Here is a 23189-nt window from a genome sequence, read left to right as displayed (position 1 = left end):
TTACCGCCTGAATTTAGAGGGACATTTCAGTTCTACATGTTATAAACCTTGTAATATGTTGTTGCTTTAAGTAATCAGTTATCTTTTAAATTTGTTCAAGCACCACATTAAAGACTTTTGCACCAGTTGATCACATATACAAAGGTATTCCTGTAAAATTATATGGCCTAGTGACATCATAGCCATCTTAATTTATGTAAGTATACTCAATGATGTTTGCACAATGAGATCACCTAAGGATACATTTCTTAGATTGTATCCCAATAATGAAGCAACATGTGACCCGCTAGATTTTCATCTGGTGTTATCTTCCACCTCATGAACACTTTTAACTTTATTTTTTAAAGAGCAGGTCTGCTGGTGATTAATTGGTTCAGATTTTGTTAATCTGAAGAATATTTTGCCTTGGTTTTTGAAAGGTATTTTGACTAGAAATAGAATTTTAGGTCTATAGGTTTTTTGTTTTGTGTTCTTCCCTGTCCTCTGTTTGGGACTTTGAAGATGTTACTTCAGTGTTTTTTAGATTGCATTTTTTCTGACAAGTCTGCTATAATATTAATTCTTGTTCCTCATTTTGTAATTTGTTTTCTTTCTCTGGCTGCTTTTACAAATTTCTGTTTATTCCTCTTTTTAAGCAATTTTCTAATAATGTATTTTGGGATTATTTTATTTCTTGTGATTGAGGTTTGTTGAGCTTCTTGGGTATGTGAATTAAGTGTTTTCATCAAATGTGGAATATTTTTCCATGATTCTTCAATTTTTTTTTTTTTTTCTGTTCTCCCTTTCTCATAGCATTACTGTAATTATCCAGTGGCTTACTGGGGCATGTGCTCTCTAGCTGGTTTTTATTTTGATCTCTTTTAAATTTTTCCTCTTTAATTTCTATTGCTGTCTTTCAATTTATAAGTCTTCTCTAATGTCTACTGTGTTGTTAGTCTTATCCCATGTATTTTTTTTATCTCATACATTGTTTTTTATCTTTGGTAGTTAATTTTTAAGTATATTCTTATATGATTATTCTTTTGTATTATCTTGAACACATGGGATATATATACATAACACACTTTAAAATGTCTTTTTCAACAAATTCTATTCTGCATGTGATGATTTAGTCAGTTTTGATTTGTCTTCCTTTTCAGAATTTGTTTGTTTCAGTTTTCTTCCCATGTCTGGTAATAGTTGACTGGGTACCAGAAACTGTGAATTTTATATGTGCCAGGTATTTTTGTATTTCTATAAATAGTCTTGAGGTTTGTTCTAGGACTCATTTAAGTAACTTGAAAATAGTTTGAAACTGTTTGTGGCACCTTTAAGTAACTTGGAAACAAGCTTTTTTTTTTTTTTCCTTTCCCCTTCTGGTACTGGGGATTGAACCCAGAGGTGCTTAACCACTGGGCCACATTCCCAGTCCTTTTTGTATTTTATTTAGGATGTCCTGAGTTGCTAAGTGTCTCACTAAGTTGCTGAGGGTGGCTTCAAATTCGTGATCCTCCTGCCTCAGCTTCCTGAGCTTCCAGGATTACAGGCGTGTGTCACTGCACTTGGCTTGGATCATATATTTGAGCTATGTTATAATGTTATATAGCACCAGGATAGCACTTGGTGCTATCCATCATTGAGTATATACATCATTGAGTATACTTACATAAATTAAGATGGCTATGATGTCACTAGGCCATATAATTTTACAGGAATACCTTTGTATATGTGATCAACTGATGCAAAAGTCATTAATTTTGCCCCCAAATTGAGTCCAAAGCCTTCTAAGTACTCCATTATATGTGCTGTGAATTAGGAGATCTTAAAGACTTGTATGGTGAGAACATGAACTGTCCCTGTTTCTGTGTACATTGTGGATCTTGTTCCCTCTTACCCAGGGTGTTGAGGTTAGCCTCAACATTTTGGCCCAGATAATTCTGTTCTGTGCATTATAAGGTGTTTAGCAACATCTTTAGTTTCTATCTACTTGATGCCAGTCGCACTCTACCACCACCAGTAGCACCAGTAGCAATAACCTGAAATGTCTCCAGACATTGCTAAATGTCATTCAGCAATGACAAAATCAGTCCTCAATGAAGACTACTACATCAGTCCTTTTAGGTACTTTCCTTTTTAACCTGACTTCAAATATTTCTTCACATGCATGCCATGATCCATACTTACTCAAGACTCAAGAGAATCTTCTGTAGATTTCTGGAACACATTTTGTATGTAGCTCCCTATGCATCTCCTTCCTGCTCTGCAAATTTTAGTCACTTCTACTTCCTGGGTCCAGCTTTTTCTCAACTCAAGATACTACCGGGTAATGAGGTGGAGTAATCATTTGTATCACTTCATTTGTTTATTCCCTTTCAGATGCCACTGTTCTTTGGTTCTTAATACCCTATCGAAAAATGTTTTTTTTCCTATATTTGTGTTTACTTTTAGTAGTTTTAAGTGGATACTGAGTTTATTTCCTCTTATTACATCTTGACCTAAAGCTGAAGTTGTAACAGTTGGTCTTTTGCTTTGTAGGGAATGTCCAGAAGTGCCCCTAACCACCCCTAAAAAACTTAAGTGGCAGGTCTGTGAATCTTCATAATGTTTATCTCCCAACTTCTGGAGCATATGTGTATTACCTAGTACTCTGTAGTATCAACCACCTGTGGATTATTATGTTAATTCTCTCCAGTCAGTATGATGTCATCTGTGTAATAGATCATGAGGTGTAGATATCTGCAGACTATGGTGTAGCAGAGTGGGCAAATTAAAATAGCTTTAAGCAAATATAATTTAGAATTGCCCCACATAAACACACACTTTTTCTAATCTTAAATTATAATTGGAATGGAAAAGGATGCATTCACCAAATCAGTACTACTTGAGGATTGCCTAGCTTCAGTAACAATATTTTGTCTGGGATTACAGATGCAATTAGGGCTGGAATTTGATTAAATCTGTGATAGTCATTTTTTAGGATCCATTTGCTTTCTGCTGCAGGGTTCACACATATTAAAAAGGTATGATAAGGATCATAACTCCTGCATATTTTAAGTGTATTTATTTGTGACACTAGTCTTTGCTAGTTGTCTTAATAACCTACTGGAAAGCTTATCTTAGTTTCTTTTCTTCTTTATTGTCATCTGATAATTGGCAAGTTGCATATCAAAGTTTGGGTGGCAGTGTTTGGGAATGGTCTGTCCTTATATAAGAGCATTATTCTCATAACGGAATAAAAAGGTACATTTTATGTGCAGAATTTAAGCTAATCTATTATTATTATCACTAACCAGTAATCTTAAATAATGTCAGTGGTAAAATACTCCTTTCCAGGGATGTCTCTACTCTCATGTCTCATGTTGTTTGTTGTTGGGTTTTTTTTTTTTTTCCTTTTTAATCTATTTATTTATTTATTTTTAAAGGCAAATGACCCTTTTTGTTGGGTTTTATTTATTTTTTGTTGTGCTGGTATTGGGGATTGAACCCAGGGCTTGGTGCTTGCTAGGCAAGCACTTGGCCACTGAGCTGCTGTATTGTTGCTCTTAGTTGATGTTATATTGTGTTGTCCTGGATACTTCTGTTTGTTTTTTACTTCTGGTTATCTGAGTGAGGGCTAAAGAAAGATTCCCTATCTCTTTCAAAGAGTGAACAATGTCCATTGAATATAATTTCATTTAGTGGTAGATTATACAACTTTCATGTGCCATTCAGTTATTCATTCATTCTCTTTTAGAAAGAGATATTCTTTAGAAAGTCATATTTTAATGGAATACGAATAAAGTGGGTCTTAAAAAGGGGTTGTCAGCCAGGCTGCTTAGAGATATGGAATCTGCAAATATTGAGATTATATAATCTAGAGAAAACAAAAAAAATTAACAAGGATGAGATAATTGTTTTCAAATAGTTTGTTGTCACTGAAAAAGAAAAGGTTACCTTTACTTGGAAATAAAATAATGAGTTCATATATTTTTGTATTAAATAATGTGTGTTTGGCTTTTGATGTGTTTGTGTTGAGGAGTTGTTCCTGTTCAAATAGAGGGAGCTCTTTTTTTTTTTTTTTTTGAGGGAGCTTTTTCTTATTCAGGTCTTTTACCATTCTGTCTCTTCCATAGTTAACAGCTCTGTGATAAATATGTGTGTGCTTAAAATCAGAATTGTTTGGTGCCATTATGTTTTAAATAGTATATGTGAAAAATAAATTCCTTTCTGTTCCACAGGACTTAAATACTATTTATTCTTATCTTCATGGAATGGAAATATTGTCAAATCTCAGGGAGCATCAGCTTAGGTAAGTGTGGTGTTGTGTTTAAGAGCATGTGCCATGCAGTTATTCATTCATTTAATCTCCTTTCCTATTTCTCATACTGTTTTAAGTACTTGACATATACAATATAGATTAGATCCCTACTTTCCTTTGGTTTTTGTATTGGTGAGGTGGGATTTGGGGGTTGTGGGAAAACACTATAAAAGCTGTATATAATATCCAGGAATTATAAGTACTGTGAATACAATAAAGCACAGTGGTGTGAAATAAACCGAGTAGCTACTTGAATTTAGATGGTCAGTGAAGACCTCTCAAAAGAAGTAATTTTTTAAATAGAGACCTGAATGACAGAAGGAAGCTAAGCCAAGAGAGAGGGCTTTGGAGCTGGAACACAGAGAGAAAAGAGAGGTGGAGAATTGTAGAAAATGAGTTTGGATGGTGGTTATAGGGGCCAAGTCATTTGATGTTTGTTGGATAGTCATGGAAATTTACATTTCTTCTCCTCCTACTCCTTCCTCTTCTCCATTCTCTCCATCCTCTTCTCCTTGACTCTCCACCTTCCCCTTTTTTCCCCTCCCCTCCTTCTCCTCTTCCTTTTTTAGTTATGTTGGAGATTGAATCCAAGGCCTCGCACATCTTAGAACCATACCCCTAGCCTAAGAATTTGCCCCTTTTTTTGGTAGTGGGGATTGACCCAGGAACGCTTAACCACTGAGCCACATGGGCGGGGACCCCTTTTTATACTTTTAGAAACAGGGTCTCTAAGTTGCTTAGCCCCTACTTTTGCTAAGGTTGTCTTTGAACTCGAAATCCTCCCGCCTCAGCCTCTGGGATTACAGGCATATGCCACCTTGCCCAGCAGGAATTTTTATTTTTTCCTGAGCAATAGAGCCTTGACCAAGGCTTTTAGGCTGCAGTTTAGTCTCTCAAAAGTAGAGATAATAAAAGTGTCGGGGCCTGGGGTTGTGGCTCAGTGGTAGAGTGCTCGCCTAGCAGTTGTGAGGCCCTGGGTTCAATCCTCAGCACCACATAAATAAATGAAGATGTTGTGTCCAACTACAACTAAAAAATATTCAAAAAAATTTTTTTAAAAATAAAAATAAATAAAAGTGTCTTTGTTACAGTGTTCTGAAGATTAAATGAGAGTAAGAATCTAAAGAAAAGCATAGTGCTTGGTATGTACTAGTTAGTGAAAATAAAACTGTTTTCTTTTTGGAGTTTGTATTAGTATTTGTGATACCAAATGCTTAAGATGATCATGATATCTTGTATTAAAGTGAAAGGAGCAAGGCACTTGATTTGGCACAAATCCCTGTGAAGAAGACAGCATCAACTTTTCTGAACCTCATTTTTTCCTGCAGTTTGGGCTATCTACCTGTTTATCTTACATCACTGTGATTATATTTGTACAACTTTTACTGTAAAAGAACTGTAAAACACTCTTGTAATTTTGTATAACATTTTAGTTAAACATTTTTCTTCGTGACCTATTTATCTGACTACTTTTCCGGATGTTCTGTTTCTGATTATGGACCAGATTATTTCTAATTTATTCTTTTTTCTATATAACATAATTGAGGTGTTACTCTATATCAAATAAGTATATCAGGTAGAAAGAATACAAATAAAAACAGAGGAGTTAGTAATATTAAAAGTATTTTTTAAATGTAAATGTGTTTAACAAATTTTTTTGTATGTGCATTGCCTGTGCTAATAATTATTGTTCTTTACACTGAGGATATAGTAGTGAACCAAACAGTGGTCTAATTTTTCATAATGCTTATTCAGTATGAATTGACAGGTTTTATAATGTGTGTAAGAATTTTATGGTTAATGCCATTTAATATTATCTAGTTGCTCTTATAAAATATTACTATATTATATATTTTTAAACTCTTAGTTTAGGGAAAATTTAGTAATATGATTATTTTCTGTTGGTGTTATTATAATAAAATCTATTTTAAACAATTTTTACTTTTTAAAAATATATTAGATTAATGTCTGCAAGAGCACGCTATGAAAAGTACAGTGGCAACCAGATTCTTTTTTGGTAAGTATTCCGCAATTACTATAAATCAGTGACTTTTATGTTTAAATGTTGATTTTTAGCATTGAAATTCATTTGATTCTGAAATAATTGCCATAGATCAAATTGAAATATAATCAGAAACAATGAAGTATAACATATATAGAATGCAAAATGTCCAGTGCAGCAAATTTTAATAAATATATACACCTGGGTAACTACTGTTACTAATGAAAATATAGAAGATACCACCTTTTCATCAGCTTTCTTTAGGAATAGTTACCACAGTGTGACTTCAGTCACCATAGATTACTTTTACCTCTTTTTGAACTTATGGGTAGTCTTTTGGTCAGGCTTTTGTTACTTAGCAGATATCTGTCCTAGGTTTTTAATGTTTTGCATTTGTTCTTTTTCACTGCTATGCAGTGTACATTTGTGTGAGAATAACATCCATGCCACTATTAGTAGATATTTGGGGTAACTTTCAATGTTTTACTGTTGCGAATAGTAAAGTTTCTGTAGACTTTGCTCATCTTTTTATGCTCTTATGTACTTATTCTTGTTAGGCACATTCCTAGGAATAGAATCCTAGAAATTTCCATGTTCAATTTTAGGAAATTCTGACATTTTTCTGATTCAATTACAGTAGACATTAGCTGTATGTAGTACAAGTTTTGGTTATTTCACATCTTTGACAGCTCTTGAAATTGTCAGGTTTTTTTGTTTTGTTTTGTTTGGTTATTTCTAATTTAATCATTCTATTGATTGTTACATTATCTCGTGATTGTATTTTACATCTCCCTATTTACTAATGATGATGAATGATTTTAATGTTTTTATAGGATATTTGGATAGCCTCTGGTAGGAGATCCTGGTGGAAGTTTTTGACCATTTTTTTTTTCATTTGAGTTATCTGTCATGTTTCTATTATATGTAAATATTCTTTATTAATTCTGAATCAAAATCTTCTGTTGGATATACTTATTATAAATACTTCCCACCATGTACAGTTTTTCTTCTTCACTCTTTTAATGGCATCTTCTGAGGAAGAGAAATTCCTAAATTTGTTAGTTTGTTTCTTTGTGATTAGTGCTTTTCATGTCCTGTTTAAAAAGTCAAATCTTTCTCTTAAAATTGTGAAGATAATCTTTAGGTTTCCTTTAAAAGTTTTTATGTTTTTTCTCTCAAAATTAATTTTACAGTTCATTTTGGAAATTATTTTTGTTGGCAGTGCAGAGTGTAAATTCCAAATTTATTTCTCTTAATTTTAAAAATGTTTATTTCAAAGTAATAAGTCAGGTGTGGCGGTGCACTGTTGTAATCCCAGCTATTCGAGAGGCTGAGGCAGGAGGATTGCAAGTTCAAGCCTCAGCAATTTAGTGAGGCCCTAAGCAACTTAGCTAGACCTTGTCTCAAAATGAAAAATATAAATAGCTAAGGATATGAGTCCATTTACATTTTTGCAAATCTAATATGTGGTTGACAGATTCTCATAGTTGTCTGCTTTCAATCTACTGTGATATATTTTTTTAAATCAAGTAAAAAGTTTTTATAGTTATGTAAAACAATAACAGACAAATGGACCAATAAACAAAGTAAACTAGAAAGACATACACACATACAGTCACTTAGTTTAGAACAAAGTAGATGCTCCACACAGTGGTATAGAAATGCAATCCCAGCTGAAACAGAAGAGGTTGGAGAATAAGCATTTTAGTAGCTTATTAATAATAAGCATATTATTTTCAAATAATTTGGATATTCTTCTTTGATATAATACAAAAATTTGTTAAGTTTCTTACAGGTTAGTTGCAGTATGGAATCTGACTTTATCAGTGAATGTTTGGTACTCCATTGCATTATAAATCATTGATCTGTCATGTACTTTAATTAATTATTCACCCAGGTTTGATTTTATGACACTATGTCTTAGTCATTTGGAAAATATTGCTTGTTGTACTAGGTTATGTTGTTTTTATAATTTGACACATTTTATGTATTATAAAAAATGACAGTTATTATCACTCCTGATTTCTTCCAAAAAGTTTAGGAAAGTAGGAAGTTCAATAATGTATAATTTAAATTTTGAGTAAAATTCGGATTTTATCATTGTCACAATTTATTATATATCTCTGTGGATGTCCAGTTGACCCAACATCATATATTGAAAAATATCCCTGTTGAACTTTAATGGAATTTTTGCTTGGTTGGGTGGGTTTTTTGTTTTGCTTTGTTTTACTGGTGTGGGCCCTGGAACTCTCTTCCACCGAGTTACATCTTTTGCCCTTTTTATTTATTTGAGTGTCTTACTAAGTTGCTGAGGCTGGTCCCAAACAGGAATCCTCCTGTTTTAGCCTCCCAAATAGCTGGGATTACATGTCTGCATCACTGTGTATAGCATCCGCTTTGTTTTAAACTAAGTGATTGTGTGTGTGTGTGTGTGTGTGTGTGTGTGTGTATTGTTTATCTTGGTCCATTTGTCTATCTGATGCCATTATTAATTACTGTGGTATATGTTGATATTTGGTAGCATGTATTTTGTATGCTATTCTTGAAGATTGTCTTAATTAGTATTTTGCTCTTCAATTTTAAAATCAATTCATCAATTTCCACACATATATACACACATAAAAACCTTTTGGACAGCTGGGGGGTTGAGTAGCATTAAATCTAAATCATTCAAGAGAGAACCCATGTTTTTATAAATATTATCTTTCTGTCTGTTATTTGTATATTCTTTCATTTAATTTTTCACAAGAATGTTTTAGACAGATATTTTTACTGCAGACAGAATACTAGCATTGCAGTTTTGTTTTTGTTTTTTTCTTTTAATACATTTAAGACATGTTCTGGGTTCTGTGTATTTGAGGACTCAGTAACATTATTCCTTTGCAGGTAACATGTTTTTGTTTCTACCTCTGGATTTTATTTATTCATTTATTTTTTTAAACTTTGGTATGGGGGTGTGAATCCAAGGACACTTAACCACTGAGGCACAATCCCAGCCCTTTTTCCTTTTTATTTTAAAAATTTGTTTTAATTAGTTGTACATGACTTCCTTTTTATGGTTTATTTTGAGACAGGATCTGCATAAATTGGTTAGGACCTCACTAAGTTGCTGAGAGTGGTCTCACCTCCTGAATCACTAGAATTACAGGCATGTGCCACCACTAGAATTTTTTTCTTTTTGCTTAGTTAGATGTATCTATTTTTCCTAAATATGATTTTCTTTGTATTTATTTTGTTTTGGGGTTTATAGAACTTCTTGATTCTTTGATTTAGTAGCTTTATCAATTTTGAAAAAAATCTTTCCAATATTTTTTTATTATTGTTTATTTTCTCTTTTTCTTTAATTTTGTCCTTTATTTTCTTTACACTTTTTTCTGTATTTGCTGTTCTTTTTCTCTGTTACTCTGTTCTTACTAACTTACTTCTGTTTTGTGAATTCTTGTTTTTTGTTACTGTAGATCTCAGTGCTTAGGTCAAGTTCTCGATCTTATCTGTTTTCCTGAATGTATTAGATAAACTAACTTCTTTTTATTATTGGTTCTAAATTTTTTGATCCCATTCTTAGTGAGGATGGTAGTTTTTATTTTTATTATTATTTTTTTAATTTTAGTGGTATACCAGGGATTGAACTCAGGGGCACTCAACCACTGAGCCACACCCCCCAGCCCTAGTTTGTATTTTTATTTAGAGATTGGGTCTCACTGAATTGCTTAGTGCCTTGCTTTTGCTGAGGCTTTCTTTGAACTTGTGATCAGTGCCTCAGCCTCCCCAGCCACTGGGATTACAGGCGTGCAGCACTGTACCTGGCTGAGGATGGTAATTTTAATTGAATGCCAGACATTGTATGAAAAGTTACAGAAATACTGTCTCCCCTTAGGAAGTATTTAGAATTTTGTTTTGTTTGACATGCAGAGTACAAACATCTTGATGCAGTTGAGAATACTAAATGATATATACTTTTCTTCTAATAATTTCTACTTTCTCAGTGAAATAGGAATCAAGAGTTGAGATAAGGAAGAAGAGATTGTTATTTGAAGAGATTAGGATAATGGATGTGTTCAGAAACATATTATGGTTGCTAGGCAACTTTAAGAGCCCATTTGAAATTTGTGATGGTTGTAATTTTGTTTGTGGTACTGGTGATTGAACCCAGGAGTACTCTACCACTGACCTATATCATATCGTCAGCCCTTTTTAATTTTTTTGAGACAGTATCCCACTGAGTTGCTTATGTGGACCTTGAACTTGGTATCCTCCTGTTTCAGCCTTCCCAGTAGCTGGGATTATAGGTGTGTACCTGGCTGTGGTGGTTATGGTTGTTTTTTGGTTTTTATTTTTAATCAGCTATGTTCTGCTGTGGTATAGAAGTGGAGTAGGTAAAAAGTTGGATTTATTTAGCTCACTAAATACATAAAAGGAAAGTAGGGAGAATCAAGGGAGTTTTTCCAAAGAAGTGATAGTAGTAACTTAACATGAAAGGTACAAAAGGGGGGAATAGAAAAGAGACATGAGATTGATTATGGAAGTCTGAATGTTATAATCAACTAGAAGGAATCCAGTGGGATGCTTGAGCCTTCTGATTATGAAAGTCTTATAGTTAGTGCTAATGCAAGATTTCTTGTGTTTGGCCATGGAAGTGATTGCCTGAAGTAAAGTAGAGGAAAAGATCTTTAAAGAAGAGATGAAGTGATTCAGAGGCTGTCATTTCGGAAAGACAGAAACAATGTTAGAATGCTTACCATATTTCAACACATAATCATCACAGATTTTTATGCCAAATTTTTTGGTAAAAAAAAATGGTGCATAACATTTACAAGAAGCTTTCTAAAAAAAAATTGTGCTAGTATTAAAAAGCATTTATTAATAAGCTGTCTTTGGTGCAGTATTAGAATGCACTGAATACTTGGTGAACATTCATTAAAATTGAATAGTCCAAATCAATACACATCATTCTTTGTGACAATTTAGTCTTCTGTGTCCAAAAATTATGGACTAACCTCACTGTTTTCCTTACCTCACAAGCAGTCCACAGCACCACTCATACGTTAGTACTGCAATGCTAGGCTTTCCAAAATTAGTGTCAATGGGCCTGTGCTGAGAATTCTAAGTTTGTGTCTTGCAGTGCACAAGAAGACAAAAACGCATCTGTATGGCACTGGTGGGTACACTGCTGCTTTATTTATGTTTTAAGAGGCATGATGAACAAAATTATACCATGAATAATTGTGGATGAAAAGCTATAAGCTGGTTTTTGCTTTGAATAAAAATGGGGTGTAACAGTTATGCTGTGGGGACAATTATGCAGTGAAATTTGGTATTTAAAAGTCAAGAATTAAAGTCTACAAGAAATGAGAGGACCATGGTGTTCGTAATAGTTTGCATTAGAGAAGGACAGTGAATGGAATGATCTGATGATCTAAGATTCATCAGGGCGTTGTTAGGAGAGGAAAACAATGGTTTCAAACTGATTAGTAGATAGAAGAGATTGTCCTATCTCTAGGCTAGTGGTAGGAGTACTGTGTAAGAGAAAACATTCACCAATTTTAAATGATTGTAAAGGAAGTAGTGTCCTCCGGAAATATTAAGAACACATTGAAAATAAAAAAATATTTTTCATAGACTTAGTGGATGAGTTTTAGGACTATGAAAAGGTTGGGAGAAAGACTAATCAGAAACTAGTCCATTTAGGATTAGGCAGGTTAGATACTTGCAGAAGAAGGATAACAAGGGAGACCTAGGTTTTTGTGGTGATAGTTAAAGACTTCTTAACAATGTTTTTCTTTGAGTGGTTGGTGTTTCTTTATCTTAGGGGTAGGTAAGATCTTGTCTAGAAATTATTGTGGCTGTAAGTTTTCTTTTATTGTAAAAATTCATGATAGCAGGAAGGAGAAATGTTTTTCTTAAAGTATGTGATGCTCTTTTAAGTGCTTTCATTACTGTTTCTGGTTAATGAGTATGACTTGAACAAAGGTAGTTTGGGGATTTAGCCAATATTATATTAGGATTTATCCAACATAACATTTTAGTATTCACTTCTGTCAGGCGAGTGCTAAATCGGGAAATCTGAAAAATTAGAGCATTTGGTAAACGTAATTGAATTGCATATAAAGCATTAGTTATGCTTTGTGGTTTTATGACTTAGAAAAATATTTAATATCATAAAGCACAAGTTCTTTAATATGGCTTTAATTGGCTTTATTTATTTTGGTACTGGGAATTACACCCAGGGAAGCTTAACCACTGAGATACATCCCCACCTCTTTATTATATTTTGTTTAGAGAAAGGGTCTCACTGAGTTGCTTAGGGCCTCGGCCTTCCGAACCACTGGGATTACAAGTGTGAGCTACCACCCTGGCTTTTAATTGACTTTAAATTAGAATTATTTCAGTCAGATTAATAGAAACTCATTCAGACTGTGAAGCTATATGAAATTTTAAATCATGTATACATATAAATATAATTACTTGTGAATAGCTTTTGTCTATAAAGGTATTATTTTGTTTTCTATATGTAGATTTTCAACATCTGATGTCCTTAGTCTTCCCTATTTCTTCCTGGAAGTAACATATATTTGTGAGAGAATATTTTCCAATGTAAAATAAAATATAAAACAGTAGAATGTATCAATTGCTGAATTTCCCCTGGAGGACAGCATTCTTTCCTTTACCTTCCCTCCCCACATTCTTGAGAACTGGTTGCTACACATACTTTTGAGCAGGTCTTTCCATCTGAAAGTTAATAATAATAATAATAGTAATTCACCCTTAATCCCAATTCTTCCATGCTGTTTTTTGTCATTTCTTTTGTATGTATTCATATTTTCTTTATGATATGCATATGTTCTTTGCTGCTTTATATACAATTTTATTTTAATGTATCTCTATTTTATAATGATTGTATGATAGCTGTCATATTAATTGTACCATGATTATAAAACTATTCATAATACTAGATGTTTAGTTATTTAAACAGTATGAGATGTTTAGATTACTGCTATGATTATGTTCTGTATATTTTTATTGCATAGATAATGGGAAAATTAGAAAACAGTTAAATAGAAAAACTAATTTATTTAAAATTATATTATACCGAAATAATAATTTCTTCGTGGTGAATTCCTCAGGAATAATTGTGAGAATAAAGGATATAACATTTTTATGGCTTGCACTGTATAGTACGCTATTGTTTTGAACAAAGTTTATGTTGGTAATGATTGTCAGTATCACTAAAAAATGAATAAACATAATTTTTATCACACCCCTTGGTAACATGCTAATTTGTGAGGATTTTTCTGAAAGTGTTTTAAATGTGTTTTCACTTTCATTTTCTATTACTACAGATAAGTGTTCTGTTAAGAATTATCTGCTTTTTTTCCCCATATAAATGCAGTTTTGACAAGACCCTAGGCCATGCTCAAAATTTCCCATGTTTCCAAGTATTGTTACATAGTTTTTATAATGATTTTTGCAATATTATCAGGATATATTCCATGTTGTGTATTTCATATTGAATCCATATATAAGTGAGCGTGTGTATTTATTTACTTGTTTATTTAAACAGCTCAGAAACTATTGCCAGATGTTGGTATATCCTGCTTTCTGGATCTGTACTTGTCAAAGACTCCATGGTTTTGCCTCCTTGCAGGTAAGTTTACATTAACTTCTTAGTGTATAAGGCAAAGTTAACATTGTAGTTGATTTCTCTCTTGTATTAAACTACTTTATGTAAAGTGTTTATTTTCTCTCAGTGGATGATACATTTTTTTTTGCATCTATGTCTCTTGTTATCAGAAGTAATCTGATAGGAATTGACTGAAATTTCATACTTCTTGAAGCTTACACTGTGACATTGTATCCACTTCCTGTTTGACCCATAGTTTTGTGTGGGATTTGATCTGATTTAGCTTGGCATTTGGATTTATAACATTATTGATTATTGAGAAACAGTGTATTGTAGTAGATAAGAAATTATTTGTGGAATAAGGCAGACTAGATTAAAATCCTAATTTTGTCACTTCATAGTTATGTGACTGGACAAATATTAGTTTTCTTATCTATGAAACAAGGATAATAATAATAATAGTAGAACCTGGATGAGTATTGTCATGAGGCTTTAGCAAGCTCTACTACTCAAAGCTCTCAACAGAAGTCTGTAAGGGTTTACACTCTAGAGCCACATACTCTACCACTTCTTGAGCAAATTGCTTAATCTCTGTACCTCAGTTTGCTCATTTGTAAAATGAGGCAGTAACAGCATCTATTTCATTGGCTAGTGCTAAGAAATAAATGAACTTATCTATTTAAATCTCTGACAGCAGTGCCTACCTATTAAAAGAAATTGCTCATCATAATTATTAAATCAAAGAGGAGAAGGATAATTAGATGATCAGTTACAGTATTCTTAGGGAATTTGGTCTTTTAGCAGTTCTTCAGATTTTTAAGCCTCAAATTATGCTTTGGTGACATAGAAATGTAATTTTTTCAATGACATTTCCCATAATATTGAAAAGAGACTTAAGCTTTTAAAATAAGACTTGCAATTGCAGCTAACTGAATTTAGTGTATAGCTATTAAATTTAATTGTCAAAGTATGGAAAATGTCAGTTTAGATGCATTTTGAAAGTCATGTCTTGAGTTCTGAAACTTTATATTGCTGATTTTATTGATATAAAATCTTTGCTTTTTGACTGGTAGAATAAAATATATGGTTGACTATTTTTACAAATAAATTATATATTAGTTCTTTGTTATTTAAATCTTTGGCTGTTATTATTTTCCTCTATATTTATGAAACTGCCTTTAATGGATTTGTGTTAAATTAGCCATTAAGACAGAATAAGCCAGGTTGATATTGCTTGCAGTTATGTTTTAGGATATTATTTTTTCTTTTGAATATTTTCTCTCTTGCTGTTATAAATAGTAGAAAAATTTTTGTGAAGACTTTGTACCATCATTCAGCTACAATAATTTACTATTAGTTTGTGATTAAGACAGTGATGTTTAACTTTTTAAAGTAATGAATAGGAATGCATAAGGTTTTAAAAGACAAAGTCATGGTATGCATTAATATAGTCATCATGAACTTCATAAGAAACATACAAATTTGTTTAATCTCTATATTAAAGAACAATTCTAGGTCAGTTTTTTTGTATGTACGAAATATTTGTTATATCTAGGATGATTATTATGATTAATGAGTTAATACAGAGAAACTACCTAGAATCATGTTGGCATATAATAATAAAATAATTTAGAGGTTTTGTTAATATTATTATAGCATAATGTCAGTGGGATGTGATCATTATGGTACCCACAAAATATGATCACTACCTAGTACTAAGAGTAGGAGTAATAATATTTTAGTTTATAGAAATATAGCCATTTTACTTACATGAACAGTTTTATTTAAAGAATTCTTAACACCTGAAGAGATCAGTTACTGTTTTAGTCAGCTTTTTCATTACTGTGACCAAAAGACCTGATAAGGAGGAAAATTTTGAGGTGCATGGTTTCAGAGGTCTCGGTCTTTAGACAGTTGACTGTATTACTCAGAACCTAAGGTAAGGCAAAATATCATGGAGAAAAGATGTGGAGAAAGAAAGCAATTCAGGATATGGCACAAGTAAGCAAAAATAGAGTAAGCTCAGCTTACTATAGTTTTTTTTGTTGTTGTTGTTGTTTTATGGTTACTATAGTTTCAGGGACAAAATATATACCTCAGCGACCCACCTCCTCTAGCCACATCCTGCCTGCCTACAGTTATTACCCAGTTAATCCATTCAAGTGGGTTAATGCACTGTCCTAACACCTTACATCTAAACCCTAATAGCTACTAAGAACGAGAAAGGAGAATATCCCACAGCTGAGGGAGAAAGGGATAAATTGAAAGGGGCACCCCTTCCCGTGACTGAAATTCAGATTTGGCTGGTGAATATGCTAGCTGCAAACCAGCAGATGGTGAAGTTCACTGGATTGCCTTGGGCCAGAGCTGGTCCATAGTAATTTCATCCAGGCTGGTGAGGAGGGTATTGCTGAACAGTACACGCAAGCAGAACCTTACCACTACAGCTTTTTGCCTCAAGATATAGAAGGGCTCCAAAGCTGGGGACCAGCACAACAAACCTTCTCCTCTAACACTTAGCACTCCCATCCCTAAATGCACAGCAAAAGCCTTCCTACTGCAGTATCCCTCTGATACCCTCTACTAACCAAGCTTTAACATATCCACCTGACAAAAGTTCATATAATCCACACCCTTTAACACAAACTAGGGCAATGAAGTAGAGTTGAGAGGAAGTAAATAGCTGTCACAGTTCACTACTTTGAGGGCTGATCTTTTATATGAATGCCTCCAAGCACATTTCAAATTTAATTCAACAACAAACAACTGTGTTTCCACCTAAAAAGGTACAGCTGTCCTTCATAAAAGTGAGGTTGTACTTATACTCTGCCCAAAATGAGGAAATGCACAATCCCAACAAAAATGGCTATCTATATAAATTATATATTCTATCATAATGTCTCTGAATATTCTGATAACTTTATTTCTTAAAGTTCATTTTCAACTAAGAAATATGGGGAAAAGAAGAAGATGGTTACATAAAAATAAAGAGATATCACAATTAGCAAAGAGAAAATATGAAAAGTTACGGTAGTCCTTGTATCTATTATTGGTCAGATTTTACCATCTCTGGTTTCCTTCTTTCACATCTCATTAAGTATTTTTGCCCTCAGCTACTCTAGGTTCTTTACCTGATCATGGGAATACAGCAGCTCAGGCACCAGGAAGCAGAATGAGTGACTCCCTTCATGACTGACAAAATATATGCCCCCAGAGATACACCACTTCCCCAAAATCCACCTCCTCCGGCCACATACTACTTGCCCTCAGTGACCACCCAGTTAATCCACATTAGTGGATTAATGCACTGATTAGGTTAAAGCCCTCATAAAACAATCATTTTGCCTCTAAATTTTTTGTATTGTCAGACACCTGAGCTTTTTGGGGATACCTAATATCAAAAACATAACATGGTTTTATAGTAGGTCTTAAAGATGGGGTAGTATTAGTTCTCTTTGTTTTTCAATAGGTATTTTCTTCTCCGTATAAATTTTAGAATAAAATATTTATTTATTATCTGCAAAATATTCATATTCATTTTTATTCAGTTCATAGATGGCCAACTCCATTGTTCTGTGCCCAACATGAAGCAAAACATGGTAGAAGGAAGCAAAACAAGGTAGAGAAAAGCAGCTCACTGTATGATAATCAGAAAGCAGAGAGAGAGAGAGAGCTCCCACCACCATGAACAAAATATAAACCCCAAAGGCACATCCCCAATGATCCACTTCCTTCAGCCACACCCCACTGATTAAATTAAGACTGTTTTGACCTGATCATTTCACCTCTAAGTGTTTTTGCATTATCTAACACATGAGCTTTTAGGGTATTCCTCATATCTAAAACATAACAAGGAGCCCAAGAGAACATTCCCTCTGGGCCCCAGACAGTGCCCACCCGCACCCACCCACCCTCAGTGTGTCATAACACAGTTTTCTCTTGGTAATTGTGATCCATCACTTGAGTTAGTAGAATGACGTCTTCCGCCCTTCGTTCAGTGGTCAGGAAGAAGTCTCTCGTTGGAACCATTATTGTGTCTCCTGGGAGAAGCATTAAGACTCTAAACCAGCAGAGCTTAAAAGGTGTTATAAGTGAAAGCAAAATTCTGTGCCACTCCTATTTCCAAGACTTGAATATGAGCCTTTATGTATTTACTCTTGGAGAAGACAAAAAACATGGTTGCTTGAAAAGTCAGTTCCTTTATTGTCCCAAATAGCAAGACAGGAGTTACAATTTTTTTTGTAGGGCCTGGGGTTGTGGCTCAGCAGTAGAGTGCTTGCCTCAAACATGTGAGACCCAAGGTTCGATCCTCAGCACCACATAAAAATAAATAAGTGAAATAAAGGTATTGTGTCCAACTACAACTAAAAAAAATTTTTTAAATGTTTTTTGTAAACCCATGCTTAGATGATGCAGAAGCATTTCAGACAAATTCATTTCCAGAATAAGTTTGTTCCATTGAGAAGAAATACCTGCTTCCTCCATCATAGAAGAGGCCCAGTGGAAATAACCTGCCTCTAGTGGCCAATTAGTCCTCTTAAGAAATAGTTCCACGTTAGAGACTCAGTTATTAGTCTGTTGGCAAATTAGGCACCCAGATGTAGCATTAGCATTTGAGTCCTCCTGACTCTCCTCCATTTCTGCCACCCTGGTTGCTTTGTCCATATTCCTATTGAACAAACACTAGAGTAGCCAGGAGAATAGGTAGGTTAGTTGACGTGTGTAGAGCATGCCATTTTTCCTTCTTATTAACAAATTTCTCTATAGTGAATGCCCTTTGGGAGTATACATGGGATATAACTATTTGTAAGCTGTACGCCTGTTCTGAAAGAGATCCAACCACATTCCCTTCCCAGACTTTAAAAAAAAAAAAAAAAAGTCTATCAGTCTTATTCTTCCAAGACTCTAACCATTCATTTGAACATTTCTGACTGCCCATGAATCTGTTTAGCTCAGAAAATTTTTCATCTTTCAGGCTAGACAAAACGAACAACCAAAAGTACTATTCTATTCCCTGGGAGGATTGCTCTTCACCAAATGATTTTTAGAGATCACCCCTGAGAGTGTCCTTTGTTCTTTATTATTATTATTTTTTTTGTTGTTGTACCAGAGATTGAACTCAGAGGTGCTTAACCACTGAGCCACATACCCAGCTTTTTAAATATTTTTATTTAGAGATAGGGTCTTGATAAGTTGCTTATGGCCTCACCAACTTGCTAAGGCTGTCTTAGAACTCACAGTCCTCCTGCCTCAACCACCCGAGCTGCTGGGATTACAAACATGTGCCACCACACTCAGTGAGAATGTTCATTTTGAGTGGTCCCAGAATGTTATGCAGACCCATCTATAAAACAGGTTTAGTTTTTTTTCTTCATCAGTCAGCTGATCATAAAGAACTTACATGGTGATAAACATGGATTGTGGGGGAGTAAGTAAGGTAACAGGAGTTGGTGTTGAAGAAATCTGAACTTCCTGAATGTATATCTTGCTCTGGACCTATGTGAACTAGGTCTCTTACATTACTCAATAGTAGGTTGGTTTGGATCCAGCCCTTATGGCTAGGCACTCAGTTCATGATGGTAAATTCAGGCTATATAGTTACCTGATATCTTGTGGTTAAGCATTCAGCCTCTACCAAAGACCAATAGCAAACCAGAAGCTGTTTCTTGAAAAGTTGAATAGTTAGGACATAGATATCTCAGAAATCCTAAAGGTATACATCATCATTCTCTTATTACTGTTTGCAAGATTCAATGGAGAGGACCTTATTTACCATGGACACTCTAGATAATAGTCACACTGGATATGCTGAATTGTGTGCTTGATGGTACATTGGCTCTTGCTGACAGTTTTAGCATAACTCTGAAGATTGATAAGAGTAGGACACTCACATGTGGTATATTTTAACTCCACAATCCGAAGAAAACAACTAAACACTGTCTTTTTTTATGACTGTGGTATTTCCATTGCAACAACTTAAGGAGGGATATCTTGTCATGTCTCAAATCATGAAACCACCAGAAACTGCTGAGGAGAGGGGCCTTTAAATTTTTAGGATTTTGTCTTCTAATGCTTCCCTTATTTTAGAATGAATTTTTATATTTTATTTAAACTGGTAAAACATGTTTATAATTTATTATAAACAAAGAAACAAGGTCAGATTTTTTTATTTTCTTTTGGCCTGACTAAAGTTCAAACCCTGGACCTTGTTACATACCCTAGGCAAGGCTTCTACCATTAAACTACAGTCACAGTCCTTTGTGTCTGAAATTTAAATTTCTTATTTTGAAATAAATTTAGTACTTTTCTATAATTAAATTCACTTTTTAGTTATTACAGCAAAATCTGACTTTAGCTCAACAAAGACTTTGTTGCATTTGATTTTTAAATAAAATTTATTTATTTATGCAACAAATAATCATTGAGTGTTGTCTATCCCTGCTTGAACACCACATTGTTGTAATTATTGTGGCTTTATAATGTATTGCAGGAGCAAGAGAACTCTAACGAAGTACAGTACTTGAGTATGAGATGTGAATTGACAATAGACCAATTAACCAAAAAAGGGCATAGAAATTTATGTGCACACGCACATCACAGAATGGGGAACACTTACTACCCAATGAGATTTAGAAGCTTATATACCCTTTTTCATAGATTAGAGGGAAGTGAGCCACTATAGGCAATTTTAAAGGCAGAGTAAATGATTTTTAGAGAAAGTGAATGGGCCTGAAGAACAGACAGTGAGCCAGGAGCGGTGGTACCTGCCTGTAATCTCAGTGGTTCAGGTGGCTGTGAGACAGGAGGGATCACGATTTCAAAGCCAGCCTCAGCAAAAGTGAGGTGCAACTCAGTGAGACCCTGTCTCTAAAGTACAAATAGGGATGAGGATGTGGCTCAGTGGTCAAGTGCCCCTGAGTTTAATCCCTGATACCCTACCCGCCCCTCCCCGCAAAAAAAAACAAAGAACACACAGTGGCCTGGGACATTGTTGGTCTAGGTTCTGGTTGTGATATTTGACTCTGATTCTCTTTTTTCCATAATACAAGTTTAATTCTCTTACATTGATGAAATAACAAGAAGACAGTTTTGTCCCCTTCTGGTGGACACTGGCTGTAAGTAGATGAGGAAACTTCAGAGAAAAGCCCTTTTCTGCTTTTGTTGCTACACAGATGCTCTCAGTTTAAGTACAGATTGGTATGTTTTCTGGTGTGCCTTTCTGAACTCCAGCATATCTTGCTGGTTAATAGAGACATTGTATATAAAGACAGAGTAAATGATTTTTAGAGAAAGTGAATGGCCCTGAAGAATAGACAGTGAGCCAAACTGTCCCACAGTGTTTGTATCATTGTAGAGTCCCACCTGCAATGTGGAGTTGGAGATTCTATTTCTACATATTGTCAGCGCTACATGATGGTGTCAATCTTTTAGTTTAGCTATTCTTATCATTGTGAAATGGTTTTAATTTTTATTTTCCTGATTAATAATGATTTTGAATATTTTTTTCTTGTGCTAATTGGCCATTGCTTTCTCTCTTTTCTTTAGTGAAATATCTTGTTAAATTTCTGGGGTAGAAGCCTGTTTTAAACTCCCGTTGTTTGGCTTTTATTTTTATTCTCTAATATTATAATACATTCAGGATACAAGCTATTTGTCAAACATTTTCTTTCATTAATTTGGCTTGTATTTTTACTTACTTATGTCTTTTTTTAGAGAGAGAGAGAGAATTTTAATATTTATTTTTTAGTTTTCGATGGGCACAACATCTTTGTTTGTATGTGGTGCTGAGGATCGAACCCGGGCCGCACGCATGCCAGGCGAGCGCGCTACCGCTTGAGCCACATCCCCAGCCCCTTACTTATGTCTTTTTGAAATGAATTTATTTAGGTATAATTGAGATACACCGAACTACATGTATTCATAGTGTATAGTTTGATAAGTTAGGGTATATGTAAATACTTGTGAAACCACCAAGATTAAAAAGATAATGAATTTATTACTTGAAAAAGTTTCCTCATGCCCCTTTGTAAACCTTCCCTACTATTCTTCCCTTGGTTCCCAGGCAATTACTGATTCCTGCCTCCCTTTTTTGCAGGGGTGAGGCGGTCAATGTAGATTAGTTTATACTTTCTTGAAAATATTTTATGTAAAGGGAAGCATATACTGTGAATGGTATTCTAATCTGGTTTCTTGAATTCAGTAAAATCTTTTTTTTGACATTTTATCAGTGTTATGTGTAATGACATCTCATTTTTATTTCAAGTGTTCTTACATTGACTGTACCACTGTTTGTTTTAGCATTCAATCACTGGTGGACATTTGGATTCTTTTTTAGGTTTGGGTTTGGGGTTTGTTGTTGTTTGGCAACAGGAATTGAACCCAGGTGTTCTTAACCACTGAGTCACGTCTCCAGCCCTTTTCATTTATTTTGAGACATGGTCTCACTAAGTTGTTGAGAGCCTCAGCCTCCCAAACCACTGGGATTGCAGGCATTTTCCTATTTTTTACTGATACAGAAAGTTGGTATAAATTTTTGTCTCTAATTCATTATATATCCAAAGAACTTTCACTGTTCTTTAGTAATTGTGTGGGCCCATAACTTTCATTTGATTTGAATAAATACCTAACAATGGCTACTTTCTATGATAAGTACATCTTTAATCTTTAAGAAAAATATTATACTCTTCTAAAGTTGTACTGTTTTACACTGTCATCAACATTGTAGGGATTTTTACACATCACATCACCAAGAGTTGAGACAATGTCAATCTTTCTTTGGTACCAATCATTAAACCCCTTAACCACTGAGCCACATCCCCCACAGTTTTTATATTTTATTTAGAGACAAGGTCTCATCAAGTTGCTTAGGCCTTAGGGCCTTACTCAGTTCCTGAAGATGGCTTTGAACTTGCAATCCTCCTATCTCAGCCTCTGGGATTACAGGCGTGCACCACTATTACCAGCTATCCAGTTGTAATTTTCATAATGGTGAACAACTTCATATGCTTGTCTCTTGTATTATCTTTTATGAAGGGTCTCTACCTTCTGGCCATTTGTCAAGGAGCAGGGTAGGGTTGTTTAATTTCCTATTTTTGTGTTTCAAAGAGTTTTGTGTGTATGCTCTATATAAGTCCTTTAACAAGTATGTGATATGCATATATTTTCTCCTTGGCTGTGGATTTTGTTTTTCATCTGTTAACTGTTTCAGAGATTAGAAGTACTTAATTTAAAAAATTTGTTTTATTTATTTATTTTTTTTTTGTTGTTGTTGTTGTTTTGTTTTTTTTTTT

The 23189-nt window shown here is 34.1% G+C and overlaps 1 protein-coding gene across 8 annotated transcripts in view; it reads left to right on the top strand.

The window, feature by feature from the left end:
* The window catches only part of Rapgef6 (Rap guanine nucleotide exchange factor 6), a 215994-nt gene that overhangs the window by 33799 nt on the left and 159006 nt on the right, over positions 1–23189 (top strand). For 6 of the 8 annotated variants that reach the window (XM_048783193.1, XM_048783183.1, XM_048783172.1 and 3 more), the window contains exons 2-4: positions 4197–4267; positions 6237–6293; positions 13840–13923. The exons of the other annotated variants lie outside the window; for them this stretch is intronic. The gene's annotated coding sequence lies outside the window, so the exon portion shown is untranslated. The remainder of the gene's footprint in view (positions 1–4196; positions 4268–6236; positions 6294–13839; positions 13924–23189) is intronic. 8 annotated transcript variants of the gene reach the window in all.

Source organism: Marmota marmota, unplaced genomic scaffold (assembly GCF_001458135.2).
Source record: "Marmota marmota marmota unplaced genomic scaffold, marMar, whole genome shotgun sequence".
NCBI classification, from domain to species: Eukaryota; Metazoa; Chordata; class Mammalia; order Rodentia; family Sciuridae; genus Marmota; species Marmota marmota.
This window is presented reverse-complemented; position numbering and strand designations above follow the sequence as displayed.